Genomic DNA, 8,612 nt, shown 5'->3' on the forward strand with positions numbered 1-8,612 from the left:
AAAGGATCTGCGGTCGGGCTTAAAGGACAGATGGGCTTTGTCACGTCAACGGGTTAATGATTTGTGTGTGTGTGTGTGTGTGTGTGTTGGTGCACGGCCAAAAGATTCAGGACAGTAACAAAATCCAGAGCTCAGTGCTGTGAAGAGTGAACAAAAGCTTTGAGCTTTATCACATCTTACATCACGACATACACTTTTTTTATTAGGGCTGAACAATTAATCAATAAAGAAATCTTCAAATATGCAGGAGACGCAATATTTTCTTTATGTATTTAAGAGAAGACAAAGCGACAGTACGTATGTCGCCGAAAGCAGCTTCATGCCGTGTTCACGCTGAACGTGATTTGTCGCGTCGCTCCGTACCACCAGAGGAAGCTCACGTACCACTGGTGGTACGCGCAACACAGTTTGAGAACCACGGTCGTAAATTGCAGCCGTCACTGACGACAGGAGAAACAGATGTTCCGTGACCGAACACGAATCCTGTCACGTTTCCCTGTCAAACTTACTAATAATCTACTCTCAGTTTCAGCTTGTTTTTGTCCTTTTAACGTGAAAATCCGTCATATTTTAATGACTTTGTTAATTAGAGTGAAAAATCTAACGTGTCCATGACCCGGCGACAGCTGCTGTAGATCGACACTATCGACGCTCGTGGTTTATAATTTACGGCGCGGCTGTGACTGAGAGAAGGAAAACAAACGTCTCCCACTCGAGAAAGAGAAAAGGGTTTAAAGGTCGTTTCCTTGATCTCGTTCATGAAAATATGTCACAGTGTTGGTGCTGTTTATTCATCGTCCCTGTCAGACATGTGCACGGCTCTTAATTGTCTTCTTTTTCTTTATTATTCTGCAGTAAAATGTCAGTGAGTGAGTTCCCTCTGATTTGTGCAAAGAAAGGAGTCAATACTGAATTCATGGCGGGCGTTTTCTCTCCTCTCGCCGCTTTCATAATTGTCCAGAAAACACAATGAAGGCGACGTGACGCACTCCCCTTTTGTTACTCTTTTTTTAATAAGAGTTTACACTAAAGGGACATTTACACTGAAGAGCAATTACTCACGGACGAACAATGGCAGTGTTTTCACATCAACGTCGCGGGTTTGAAAGTCCACAATTAGCAAATCACAGAGGCTGCACTTTAATTACAGACATTTATTTTTTGGATTGTTCCACGTCGCGTGCTGTAATTGTTCAATTGTGGAAAAAAAGTGAAGTGGAGTTTAGATTTTACTGTTGATGATGGAATAATCTGGCCCTGTTATGGTTCAAATATTTGGTTAAAACTGTCTAAAATTGGCTAAAACTTAGTTGAATTATTTACGGATAACAAAGTATTTATCAAGCCATGATACACACACACACAATGGGAACTTAATAAATACACAAATACTGAATTTCTAGGTCTAATTCGGATTCTTTTGTTTCATGAGAAATCTCAGCTCTTTGCTTTGAACCAAAAAAGAAAAAAGGGGATCAATGATCATTTAAAAGTGAATAAGAAAAGAAGATTTTGCGTATGGTTTCATCAGCTAAAAGAAGGGAAATGATCTCTCTCTCTCTGTGCTGAGAGATTTTTAACATTTCTCTTTGAAAGCATAAAAAAGTACACAACAACACAACTCCGTGTATTCAAAGCAGGAGAGGATTAAACCTTAAATAGATGAGAGATATTAAAAAGAGATGACAGGAGACGTGGCATGTCTGGCTTTGGAAATGAAAGCCGATCAATATTAACACGATCCGGCGAGGAACGCCCGACCTTTGATATTAAACACCTTTGGCATATCATTGCTTTCTGATTTCTCTTCATTTCCTCCTGGCGAAGCTCGACTCGCTTAATTGTGTCGCGCAAATTAAACTCGGGAACCGCTGCGCCGCGCGATCGTTACAGCCCACGTGATGTGAAGCCGCCGCCAAAGACCGATTAATTGTTGTTGACGCCACGTCCGGAAAAAATTGAGTTAAACGTCCGCTCGGCTCAAGGCGACGTCTTCATGTCTGGACGTCAGTCCAAAAACAACAAGACAGAGCTTTAAACACTCAAATATGAAGACTTACGTCACATTTATACAAGATTTTTTTGTCCCTTTTTACGTCCAAGACTTACTACCTTACTACCGAGTACAAGTTGTTGATGAAATAAACAATACCATTTTTTGGAAAATATTAATAATTTGATTTGAAAATATGGAACTGCTGGTGCTTTTATTTTGAAGTGCAACATGCTTGAAATCGCCCTAAAAACGCAAAAAAGTGAACGTTCCAGCCAAAATGGATCATGGTCACAATGTAATTTTCTCTCTGTCCCGACCTTCTACACACGTGTACCGATTTTAATGCATATACGAGGGCGGGGCGGCACCGTTTTTTGCCCCACTGGAAACTAAACCACTCCTCTGCACCAAAGTCCATACAGAACATGAGCGTTTTAAGGCTGTAGAGTCACCGGAGCTGCAGTCATCTGCTGCTACGTTTACACCTAATCATACGTGTGAACAGTTTAATTAAAAGCAGCAGTGGATCAACGACACCTGCGTGCCTGTGATGTAAAATTGCTGATTTTCTCTATGGGCTTTGGTTCAAAGGGGTTAAGAGTAAAGAAAACAGCACTTTCCTGTCAGGAAAGGTGATTAAAGAGTGAGATAAATTGGCAAACGTGTTTTTTTTTTAAGACGTTGCAGAGTGTTGCAACTTTTCCATTAGCTGCTTCTTAAAAAAAAGCCTTAAATGATCATCTGTTTCTTCATTAGGATTTTGTCAGCTAAAAACGCTGATAAAAGAGAGCTGAGAAAACATTACGAGTCCAATTTGTTTCATCAGTGTTTGAGCAGTTTGCCGCATCATCTGTGTCTGAGGTTATTTTTAACAGTTAGAACCAAGTGTTGTGCCAACATTAAATAAAAAAAAAGAAGCTTTTTTTCAGGGTTGTGCTTCAGAGGCTCCGCTTATATAAGTGAAATAAATACAGATTTACTTAAACTTGCATTGCTTGCATTATATTAATCTCTTAAAGCTGTGTTTATTACAGTAGTGAGTTAAAACTTTGCGTGATGCAGTGCTGGAACCACTGAAGGGATTATTATTCTCTCTCTCTCTCTTTATGAAATATATATTTTCATCGTGTTATTGCCCTTTTCCCAGTTCCTCCCGACTTCTTCAGAGGAAACAGCTCCACGGTGTTTTCGTAGAATTCCTCTCCACGGCGACGTGTTTCAATGACGTCTGTGAACGAGTTTCTGCCTGTCAGGCCGCTACGATCGAGATAAGCACTTATCCTAATGAGGTCATTAATTAAGCAGATCCGTGCGTTTATTAGGAGATGTTTTCCATGTCCTACGCGCTTGTCGACGCCTAACACAATTGATACGACGGGAGATGACACAACATGCAACATCCTTCATGCATTATTTCGAGGTTATACAAGAACAACACGTGTGTGACTCCGTGACGACATTAAACATGGATCGAGGACGGAAGTAGGACACCGCTGCAGCTCCAGGAACCTCCGACGAGAACGTTCTCCACGAGGAAGCTCCAGCGAGTGACTGAGATTCAACTTTAGTTTAAGAAATCTGGTGGCTCAGATGCTCTACCACGTTACATTAAAGATTTGGTTCAGATTTGTATCTGAATTTAGCAAATTTCAGATGTTAGTGTGTGAAACACAGGTCTGTGCTCTCTGAATGATCTTCCTCCTCACGTTGTGCATCAATAAATAAAGTTAATGCCGAGTCGCGCTACAACTGAACTCCTTCCACGAAAGCAAATCAGCTCCAGCTCGTCATTTAAAATATAATCTCACTTTCTTGCTTTTCTCCCCCCCCTCCTACTTCGAACCCAGAGCTGGAGTCTCAGAGTCTCAGCCGAGCTTCAGACCGTTGAACAGACCGGTCTCTTGAGATGAGCGACTGTTTCCCCGTCGCATCGGTTTAACTGTGTCGCACTCAGCCCTGGTCGCCGTGCCCGCGAGCGCTTGCTTTTAACCCACGCTAAATCATGTTGCACTCTTGGGTGTTTTGACATTGTGGTAATGAACCCATTTCCCCTTTTTTTCTATTTAATGCCCGTGTTACACTGCATTCAGTCACGGCGCACCCTACTTGACACCGACTGAGGAACCCACAGGGATTGGTGCAGCGGAGTCATGTGACCAGGGAAGCTTCAAGCTGGTGTGGCCCGATAACTGCGATGCGGAAAAAATTAAAAAGCGAAGAAATCTAAGATTGAGGCGAATTGAGCATTAGCATATTAAATAAAATGAACCTTGTTTCGCTGGACTTTTGAGGTGTTTGTGCTTCTCAAATAAGAGTGAAAATACTGTAAATACACTCAAAAATATCTACTGTTATTTGTAATACCTGGTTTATTTCTTTGGCTTTTTAATGTTAAATAAAGGATATTTAAGCTTAAAAACAAGGAAATTGAGTATACATATGGTCAGAATTCTGCTCCAGCACAAATAGTAAAAGTTAAAAGTGAAAGAAGTGTTATTAAATGTCATTTTGTTGATTCCATGTGGTTTTTAATCAAGTAGGTGGCGCCGTAACAAACAGGGGAGACTTTCACCTAAAACCAACAACTAAACTCCTTTCTGGCACAAAATTCAAGCACTTTCAATGACCCATGTTTGTATTTAGGGGGATTTTCAAAAACATGTTTCAGAGTCATGTTTGGGCTGTTTATTTCTTCTGTTACACAGCTGGAGAATTGTGTTTTTGAAATGACTCAGCACAAATGTGTTGTCAACAGTTTCATACGTTCATATATCGCTGCGATATCGGTATCTGTGTTGGACGCAAACAAGGGGTATCGTCCCATCGGCGTTCACAAACTTTCAAGGACTTCCAGGACGTGTGGGAACTGTGTCAAGTGCCATAGAATTTCGTGCAGAAATTCTCCCGTGTGTTCTCAAAATGTGCAGTAACACAGTGACTCAGCACTTCTTTTAATGTGGATTTATGTTTGTCACATAAAATCTCGCTTTGCCTTTTTTCCACACAGACGATACGGAGAATAAACTGCTCGCATAAAAAAGTCATCCTGAAAACATTTATGTAAGCACTTCTGGAGGAGATGATGAGGGAGCGATGGTCGCGTATGATGACCGGGCAAATTATTCCTCCCCTGTTTGCTTCAGCAAAAACAACTTAAGCATTGAATAATCTTTCACCGGAGTGCTTTTGAGCTCTGCGACCTGCCAGTCAACCAGCAATTGGCTGATTTTAGGGCGAGAGGGTTTGACGGATCCGGCGGGAGGAAGTGGAAACAAACAGGAAAGAAGAGTTGTGAATATCACTGATATTCTAAACAGGGCTGAAAATAACTCATGTTCAAAAGCAGCTTCCTGTCATCATCTTATATTTTTACACTTCTGCTTTGTTGCCGCGCTCCGTACACGAGATGCTGATTTTGCCCAAAACAAGGCGTTTATTATTTGCAGGAGGATTAGAACCATATGACAAAACAGACGGGGGCACATCTTCAAATATGCAAAACAGCTTCCTCCCAGATACTATTCATGCCTCCGTCTTTTTTTTTTATTGCAAATATGATTAATTATAGTCTCTATAGGCCTTTTAATTAGTACCAACAAAGTCGAACACCAGGAAATAAACACTCTCCAGCAATTTTTGATCATCGAGGATGAAAGTGCAGGAACGAGACTTAAAACAATCAAATTGGGGAAGAAAAATAAGCTGATTTTGTCTCAAGATTGTGAGTGACTTGGTAGATTTGTATCAGTCAGGATTGGAATCCTCCAAACACATGACCTCAATACTCAAACTGCCAGAGAACGGAGGGAAAAGAGAGTGGAATGCAGCGGTAACTGCTACACGTCCGAGCCAAAGGAGCGGGTTTAACCAAGCGTACGACGCGAGAGCAGAGTCAAGACAACCAGGAAAACATTTTAAACGATGACTGTCGGCACTAAACGCAGCAAGAAGTAAAACGGTTGTTTTCCAAGGTTTAATCCTTGAGGCGGAGTGAAAATGTTCTCTTACAGGATTTGTGACATTTCCAGAAAGAGAAAACCAGTCCGTCTGTGATTTATACTCATCGTGTCATTAAATCAGTTTGTCAGTCGACAGAAAAACATTACAAACATTAAGTTTCACTTCTCTCTCTTTCCCTGAACTGTTTGGACACTATCCTAGTTTTTTATAATCTAATCTATAATATAATTGGCCTCAAAAATGCATTAATTTGTAGTTTTTCAATCACCAAAACTTTGCTCCATAGCACTACTAGTGGTCAATGTCGCCCATGCAGTCTCTATTTATTCTCTATTTATTAATACAAATAAATTGAAAGATGTTACATTTTATCTAACACAAGGTGTCAACAACCCTTAAAACAAAACTACTTCTGCATCTAGGATGTCACATGACTCAGATTCTATGAGCCGCCAAAAATGAACAGGACCGGTGCTGGACTGAATGGGTTTCAATGGGACATTCTTTGCACTTAAGGGTTTGAGTGTAACACTTCTTTATTTACACAGTGTGTTTTAGTCTGACTGTTAGGGACGGGACGATACCACTTTTTTGTGTCCGATACCGATATCACAAACTTGAGTATCTACTGATATTGATATCAGTCGATTAAGACCATTTATGAACGCATGAAGCTGTTCACGACACGTTTGTGCCGAGTCATTTCAAAGACACAATTCTCCAACTGCGTAACAAATATTGTTCTCCCCAAAAAGAAGAAATAAACCTCCCAAACACTGTCTGATATCCGATCCAGTGTCTGATACCGATACAGATACCGATACTGACCAATACTGACTCACAACCATACTTACTGTATAGGAGCTGAGCTGGAAATAACAAGATCAAATAAAAAATACACAATCTGGGCCAAAAGTCATGCATGAATATGTATGATAAAAAAACTAAGCGCCGGTACGCGACCCAAACACAGTCGTTGAGACATTGACTAAATGTGGAGGTGTATCACATGACGTGGCGACGGAGACACATTCATTGGAGTTACACAAATTGGAAATTCACAGAAGCAGAAAATTGACAACACTCAGTTTCGTCTTAAGCAGCAAGCACAACTCACGGTGTCTTTACATTCATGCTCCTGAGGATAAGAACGAATTCTAGACGGGCAGTGAGCCAAAGTTAATATCACTCCTGTGGGAGGAAGAAGAAGAGAGGAGGAGGAGGAGGGCGAGGTAACCGGTGCAAAACCAGGCGCCACCTTATTGTCACATTGTAACGAGAAAGTCTTCTTGATTGCTAATTGTGCAGCGATTAACTGCACACACACCAAACGTGAAGAGTGTGGGAGAAAATGAGAAGTGGCTTAAGTGGATGAATGAGTGAGTGAGTGAGTGAGTGAGTGAGATGGAGGAGGAGGGGAGGAAATAAATCTAGGACAGGCTCTCACTGCAGGGAGACAGGATTTCAGCGAGGGAGGTAAAGTCGCAGAAAGAAAGAGAGAAAGAAGGAGAAGAATAAACAGTCACAGACGTAAGTTCTCATTGTGCGTTGGAGGATTTGGTTTTTATTAATCACGCCAAGAGAAAGGAGGAGCTCAAACACGGACATTAGCCCACTGCTGTCGGATTACATGATGTATTAGTTTGTCCTCGGATAAGAACCGAGACGTTTTTCCACCACTGATTTCCCACTATTAAATATCCTTTTGTCTCGCGTTTCTTTATCGTTTCATTTCAGCAGCTGCAGTCATCGCCGCGGTTCCAGCGCAGCGAGGACTCGACTTACAGCCTCTTCAAGCTTTAAAGAAACTGCTGCCAAACCCCGAAATAAACACCTTCATGATCTGATGTGTCATAATCCTGAGGGAGAACTCTGTCAAGTTCACGAGTGCAGGGCCGGCCCAAGCCTTTATGGAGCCCTAAGATAAAATGACTATATATAGACTATTATTGGTCGAAATGTAACTATAGATTGCATTAATTATTATAGCTGTGTTATTTTACTCTAAACTAGAGTCACTCTTGGTTTTTCTTAACATTAGAGGGCAGAAAAATCACAAAAATGGCCTAGTTTTCGTTTATACTGAACGTGAATTGAAAAACACAACAGCAGACGTTGCATTTGCTGCACACTAGTAAACCAGTTTAACAGTTTCAAAAACGTGCACAAATCTAACTTAAAACCAAATAACTTACAATTAACATTATTTAGATACGAGAATGTCTCTTAAGATATTTAGATTTCTTTAATAATTTTAAAAGCTTTTTCTTACCTTTTTTTTGCGTGGTGAAATTATTTTACGCTTTTGAGACACCAAGAGTTCATTTTTTTAAGAATATAGTTTTTTTAACTGATGTGACAAACAAACACTAAGCATTTTGTGGATTAGCATAAAAAACATCAATTGGCGTTTCAGTCCACTAGATGGTGCCAAGTGCTCCCTCTCTCCAGAACTGCTGTGTGAGTACAGTATATCGCAATAAATATGATGTCACAAATACTGAGTATTTTTGCAATATCATGATAATATTGTATCGTGACTTAGAGATAATATAAGTGAAATACACTAATTATAATTTCAATAGTATATAAAGTATATTGATTAAAAGAATGCATGGAATTGTCAAAAATATATATTTTTTAAAAGTCGCTTAAT

This window comes from Solea senegalensis, linkage group LG13 (assembly GCF_019176455.1).
Source record: "Solea senegalensis isolate Sse05_10M linkage group LG13, IFAPA_SoseM_1, whole genome shotgun sequence".
Classification (NCBI taxonomy): Eukaryota; Metazoa; Chordata; class Actinopteri; order Pleuronectiformes; family Soleidae; genus Solea; species Solea senegalensis.